We start from the raw sequence: 6,613 nt of genomic DNA, 5'->3' as shown, positions 1-6,613 counted from the left end.
AATGAATTTGTAATGTTTTAGTTAAAATCCAATTAATTAATTCTACCTATAATCAGTACTGTAAAATATTTAATTCTAATTCTACTAATTTTCAGTACTGTAAAATATTACATTATTGGTCCTTACTAATAAATATTACTTTACCTAACTTATAGAAATATTATAATAATATCATAAGCCCTTTATATCCCACTTGATTCCACACATATTTTTTGCAGTGTATTTCTTAAGTTTCCTCTATAATCATGTCCCCTTTGCCATCTATTTCTTTTCGGCATTTGTTTTTTGTGTATCTGGGTGCGTTTTTTGTCGTCTTTTCCGCTCGTTCCTTACTTTTCTTTTTTTTCGGCTCATGTAAAGTGTAATATATTTTTTCGGTACTTTGCAGCGGACAGATACATTTAAAGTCATTCAGTGCAGACATCCCGGGCGCAAACGGCCAAACAGCTGAAGAGGGTAGATGTGGGTTGGGGGTTCCGGACGGCGGCGGTTGAGGTTGCGGGGTCAGTGGATCGGGGCGGGGAGCGCAAGAGACAGGCAACGAATTAACTACAAACGACTACACATTAATGCCAACTTAACAACAGAAGCCGTCCAAGCGACAGGCCAGAAAATGTTGGGAAAGAAAGGGCAAGGTGTTCTGGAAAGGAAGAGGCGATGGAGGGCATAAAATACCAGAAGCTAACGACTACGACGAACGGATATACTGAGGCTGGAGCTGCTACACACAAGCTGCGGGTGTGCGGGAGTGTGAGTGTGTGTGTGTGTGTGAGAGATCCGCAAGATACAGATACGAGCCATAAGATATGAGATACAAGATACGACCCTGGACATGGTCACGGGCACGGCTAAAATACAATATATTATGCGTGCGTTGGCTCTTTTTTGTATTTTCCTCTGCTCTTTTCACTTGGCAACACAGAAATGGAGACACCCCAACCGCTGGCATTCTTCAAAATTAACATACCACGAAAAGTACACAAAACAAAAGAAGTGTTTGCCATGTTACTAGTTGGGTGCATGGATGGATGGATGGACGGATGGATGGCCGGCTGGTAAATGTGGATGCATGCCCCGTTTGGAGAACAAGTTACTGGGCTCTGGACAGCTGATGGCCAGTGGATCCGATGACCGTGGCGTTGGCTTCGAGCATATGGTCGAGATTTACCCAGTTAAGTGGCTAGTGGGTCATTGGAAGATGGATGCTCGAGTATGTACTCCTTTAACGGCCTTACTTAAATTCTCATCACTAAATGAAGACAGAATTTTATCTTTTTCAAATAAAAAAGTATAAAAAGTTATTCTTTTTCATCTCCTCAGCTAAACTTTTACCACATTTTGTTAAAATGAGATTATTTGAAAATTGCAAGCTCGGCCAACTTGAGTGGTATAATTTTCCATTCCAGAAAGAAACCCATCTATTTTGTATGTCCCATTATATTCTATTAAATGAATGGCAGGCAAGACATCTCAAGTTTAAAGCTTATCAATCTGGCTGATCTTAGTTGATGGCGAACTTTCTATTTTGTTCTTGGCAGAAACCATGGAAAAAGTCTGCTTTCACGGCCCATTCACGTGGATCCAATTAAAGTTGCCACTCTGGCAGTTTTCCCAACAGCCAAGCAAAGCCATCGATGGAGCGGAGTTTCTGTTCTGGGCTGAACAAGAGGAAGCCACAGAATGCTTTGACAGCATCAAGGACGATGATGATGTGATTCCACCGGCGGCTTGCTTCAATTATAGGAAATTGCGCAAATCCTTCAAACTTTCGCCCCTAGACCGGCAAAAGTTCGGCAGCAAATCTGCCCAAGTCGCTGGGGAGCGGAACTGCCATCTTATTAGCGCTCTTCTCGACTTTCCTGTGACACTAATCCCGCTGCAAGTTCCCTGCACTTCAACTTCAAGTTGGCTGCACATAAGCCGGGGCTCATCCACCCAAAAATAAAAGCGAAACAACAAGCAAACAAAAGCACCAGTAAACTGGCAACAAAACAGGCTAACGTCGATGCCGATTGCGATTGCGATTCGCGATTTGGGATTCGGGATTCGCCGGGATTGCCATTGCCATTGCGGTGCGCAGCTCCTCTGGAACAGATTAAATTCCAAATTGTTTTTCATGGGCCGACAGACAAGTCCGCAGTCCTGACATCGCCACATCCACCCCAGATTTTCGAGAGCCTCTGCCCCCAGGCGCTGGCTAATTCCCGTATGCAATGAAAACAATTTGTATCCTACGCTTTATATCCCTACCCTGTAAATGGATTTGGACAAAGGAATACGGGCTATATTTTTGATACAAAATTCTGGAAAATATCGGGCATTGTTAACATGGAATTTGCATTTAGTCACGCATATATTTATATTATTTTTTGCTAATAAATCTTACAAACGAACAACTTTATGGTTGATTTCTTGTAAATGTACACATTTTAAATATATCTATTTTATAACCTTAATTTTCTCTACTTCTGTACTTGATTATTAATGGGTATTCCGTGTGCCTAGTAATTGTTTCTAGATTACTTGTCTTTATGGCTGCATTTTTTATTCTTCTCTGCGCCTGAACAAGAGCGTTGATTTTATCAAGCTTATTATATGGGTCGTGGTCGTGGTTGTGGCCGTATCATCAGGCTGGGGTGCAACCCTTTTCGGGTTCTTGAGCTGCTGCAACAACAATGACAGCGGCTTGTGCAGATGGGGATCGTTTTAAGGGATCGGAGAATATCCACATCCAGTGCACAGCCATGCAGATAAAGAAAGATCAAAGCTGAGCAACATGAACCAAATCATTACATCACATATTAATTATTTAAATTAAGATTGGAGAAGTATAGTGTTAGTGCTCCTAACAAATTGTCATCCTTGCCCTTCAGACAATCCATTAAAATAGTACCAAAGTAGGCTTAAATTTTTCCCCCAGTGCACCCATCCATCCACTGGATGGGCCTCAGCTGGCATCCTGGCCCGCATGATTCGGTCACATCCACATAAACAACCAAGACCCTTTTCGCTGGCGGTGGTGCCCCAAGTGCAATGCAGCGCGAAATTCCACTCATTTTTTAACAAGTTCTCAACGCTTTTGTTGCACAACAATGCGAAGGTTGATTCTCCGGGGGGAAGTCGGAGAAGGGGACTCCGAAGGGACAGGGGACGTGGCACTTCATATCATAAACTTAAGTACCAGCAGCGACAGAGAAGACAGCGTCATCTCTCCTGCCCTCCGTCCCTCATCTGCTTGTTGTACTGCTGTGCGTACTCCCTTACCTTCAGCAAAGGTAACCTAGATAGTGATGACAAGCGGGAACTAGCTAAAAATTTTATAAAATTATATAAAAATGGATATACATATATAAGATAAATCGGTATATAACATTATACTTCGTAGTTTCAAAAACAGTGCAATGATGACATTTTTATGATTATATCACAGTCAGATGTTTAAAATCATAATAATAATCTCTGAAGATAACTTTAAATTCCGTTTAGTAAGGGTTTTCATAACAGAATGATATACTTTTAAGTCTTATAATGCACCTCTTTGATAGAAATAACCACTTCTCCAGTTTCTCCCAACTCATAAGTAGCCATTCGGCCAGCACTGATCCCGAGTAACCCAAGAGCCAGCACATTCAGTTTGCCAACGTCAGCGGCTACCGGAGTGCCTGCCTGCTACCGCTTTTGATACTCGTTTTGGTTTTGGGCTCTGATGATGACATTGACAGTAGACCCCAGACCCCAGAGACCCCTTTTACCCCCCCTGAGTACCACCCCCCTCGGAATCAGCTGTTGCTGGCGGACGGGTTGCTCAAAGAACTATCTACTATCTACTGGCTGAGGTACGGGTGCGGGTACGGGTACTCAGAATGCTTTGGCACAATTAAAGCTGCTGGTCGCCTGTCTCACTCAGCTGACCTGACGTTGTCTTGTGTCGTCAGTGTCTCTGTCTCTGTCTCTGTCTCTGTCCCCGTCTCTGTCTCTGTTCCTGTCACTGTGGTTGGCCCCTTGTTATTTATTCGCCTTTATTTGGTTTTTCATCCAGCCGCACTCTGATCTCGGCAAGTGAAAACATACAGATCGAGGTGATAGTAAATTAAGTAGCTGATTGGAGGAATATGTCTTGAGGTGCGCTCGAACTTGCCTCAAAGAGACCGCCTCAAAGCCTAGGGCAAAAACAATGTTGCCTTTCGTACAAGTACATGTACCTATATATAAATAGAGTTTCTACTTTAAAGCGCTAGCTCTTAAGTTGAAGAAATTCAATATCAACAAGGCAGTATCACATAGTAAACTATTTTAGGTTTAGGTTTTAGAAATATTCTAAATTTTTATAACAGTTGATATAGTTTTAGTGAGTGATAGTTTTAAACCGGCAAGGAGTACCAAAATTGCTTACTAATATATATGTATAAGCCCGCCTTGTTGTTAGGATCCTAATAAATATTCCTTTTTAATTGCAATACTCTCTTCCGATCCTCAACTCTTTTCGGCTAACAAGTTCAAGCCATTCTCGTGGGCTTATGGCCCAGTGTGCATTGTCATTGTCCCATCAGCGTTTTGCTGTCGCTGTCATTATTGTTTGCTTTCTTGCTGCTGTCGGTTTTTTGTAACCTTAGAACTTCTCAAGTTGTAGCTGCCTTTCTCGCCGCAGCCTTTGTAAATGGGCATAATACCGGAAACCCGCAACACAGCAACAACCGCCGATCGACAGACTTTATAGTAACCAACCAGCCGAGCGAACAGGCGACCGACTGACACCGACAACGACAACAGCTGAGCGCTTGCACTGAGAGAAAAGAAGTTACATATTTACATTTACGGTTTTTTATAAGCTTATGCTGCCACAAAGTGAAATATAAGAAGGCAAAGAATGATGTTTTATCTTGGAACTCCACCTGAGCACTATTTTCTACCGTGTTGAATTGGAGCTGGTGTTGGACACTGGGTTCCAGGAGCGGAGTGCCTAAGGGGGATCGGGAAGAAGGTAGCCGGGAATAAGGGAGTCGGCACAGGGATGGGGTATCTTGGTATGTGGTTCGAGCAGCTGAGTTCTTGCCGGTGCGGTGCGGTTCGGTTCACTTCGCTGCCTCTCACTCATTTCATAACAAAACGCCACAACAAAGATCAAAAACAACCAGGAAAGGAGTTCAAGAAATTAGTTTAAACTAAGTACATACCTCTTTATAAGGAAATATGCATATATAATGAATTGAAATTTCAAAAAATTGAGCTTTATGCTTTTGAGCACAGTACTTCAAGAATTCTGTTTAGTTTGTTTTGCTAGTCTCAAAATCGAGGGTATAACATAGTTCTGGACAAAGCTGCAGTTCCGACTTTGGCTGCAATCCCTTTCTCTGGCAGCGTATGAAAAACTTGCCGACGGTTCCGGTGAAAATTCACGTTTAACCGAACAATTAATAGAATCCACTCGACAACTGCACAATTTACAACATTGTGTTCTGTCCACCGGCCTCCGGACTCCAGAGTCTGGCGGTTCTGTTTGTTTGTCTGTAACTGGCAGCATAATTACCACATATTTTCTGTAAGTGGCACGGTGCGAAGTTCCCATTTAGCCAAGTTGGAGATTCCGAGTTGGCCACTTCCCAGACCGCCGATGCCACGGGAAATGAGATTCATTCTTGGCGTTTTTCCCTTCTGGCTTCGCCTTTTGTTTTCCGCAGCATTCCGAAAATGCTTCACTCGCAGTATGATCACCACTTGAATCTTTCTAGTTGGGAGTAAACCAAATGGTCTATGCCCCGGAAAAACCGAAAGAACAATTGACTTTGTTAACGTCTATGATATGGTTTAATTAAATAATGCGGGATTATGAGAGGAATCTAATTTAATTTGTCATGACTTGGATTATAATAATACCTATCTGGATCTGGATAGTCGTATGCCGCAGAGTTGCATTGCACAGTAATTATTCCGGAAAGTACTTTATGTTGTAACTATTTTGCAATTCCACTAAAGGTACTATTCTGCAAATGATAACTATCTATTTGTACACGAGATCTTCGAGAGTTTTCAACTGTTGGAATCTATTTAAAATCCAATTAAATCGTTCCCTCATTTCCCTTCATTTACAAATAAATTGGTTTCGGATATCATAGTTACTCTACGAGAAATATGTTATTAAATGGGGTTAGATGCCTGGGAACTCGCATTTTGAATTGAAACTCGAAAAAACTAATGTTTTAAATGGTATATAAGATTCAGAACACCGGAGCCCCAAGGTGATATGGATTCCATGACCAATTCCAATTGATTTCCCCTTTTTCATATTTTCATATCCGTTCCTTTGTAGTTTTTCCCCACAGACGCCACCATGATCATTAGCCGATGGCCGGCCACTAATTGATGAGCGTAAAATAAAATGCCAACTAATTTTTAATTAAAATTTGTATAATCCACCGCCAACTGAACGGAGGACCCACCGCAACGGATAAGATCTAATTGCCATAATTAATTCTCATATAATTTGGGCGGCGAAGGCGACTACTGTTTTTATTGTCTGGGCCTGTGTTTTTTTGGGGGCCATTTACATAATTTCATAATATGCAAATGGATCTGCATCGGGGCAAGATCGAAGATAGAAGCCATTAAAGGCAGG

At 42.0% G+C, this 6,613-nt stretch overlaps 1 long non-coding RNA gene across 1 annotated transcript; it reads right to left on the bottom strand.

Annotated features, from left to right (window-relative positions):
• Positions 1-2,547: 2,547 nt before the first annotated feature.
• LOC120284770 lies at positions 2,548-5,741 on the bottom strand. The gene is made up of 2 exons (XR_006541778.1): positions 5,528-5,741; positions 2,548-3,308 (listed from the first exon to the last, which is right to left on the bottom strand). It is a non-coding gene; the product is annotated as an uncharacterized LOC120284770 (long non-coding RNA).
• Between the last annotated feature and the right edge of the window lie 872 nt (positions 5,742-6,613).

The sequence above is a fragment of the Drosophila simulans genome, chromosome 3L, assembly GCF_016746395.2.
Source record: "Drosophila simulans strain w501 chromosome 3L, Prin_Dsim_3.1, whole genome shotgun sequence".
Taxonomy (NCBI): domain Eukaryota; kingdom Metazoa; phylum Arthropoda; class Insecta; order Diptera; family Drosophilidae; genus Drosophila; species Drosophila simulans.
This window is presented reverse-complemented; position numbering and strand designations above follow the sequence as displayed.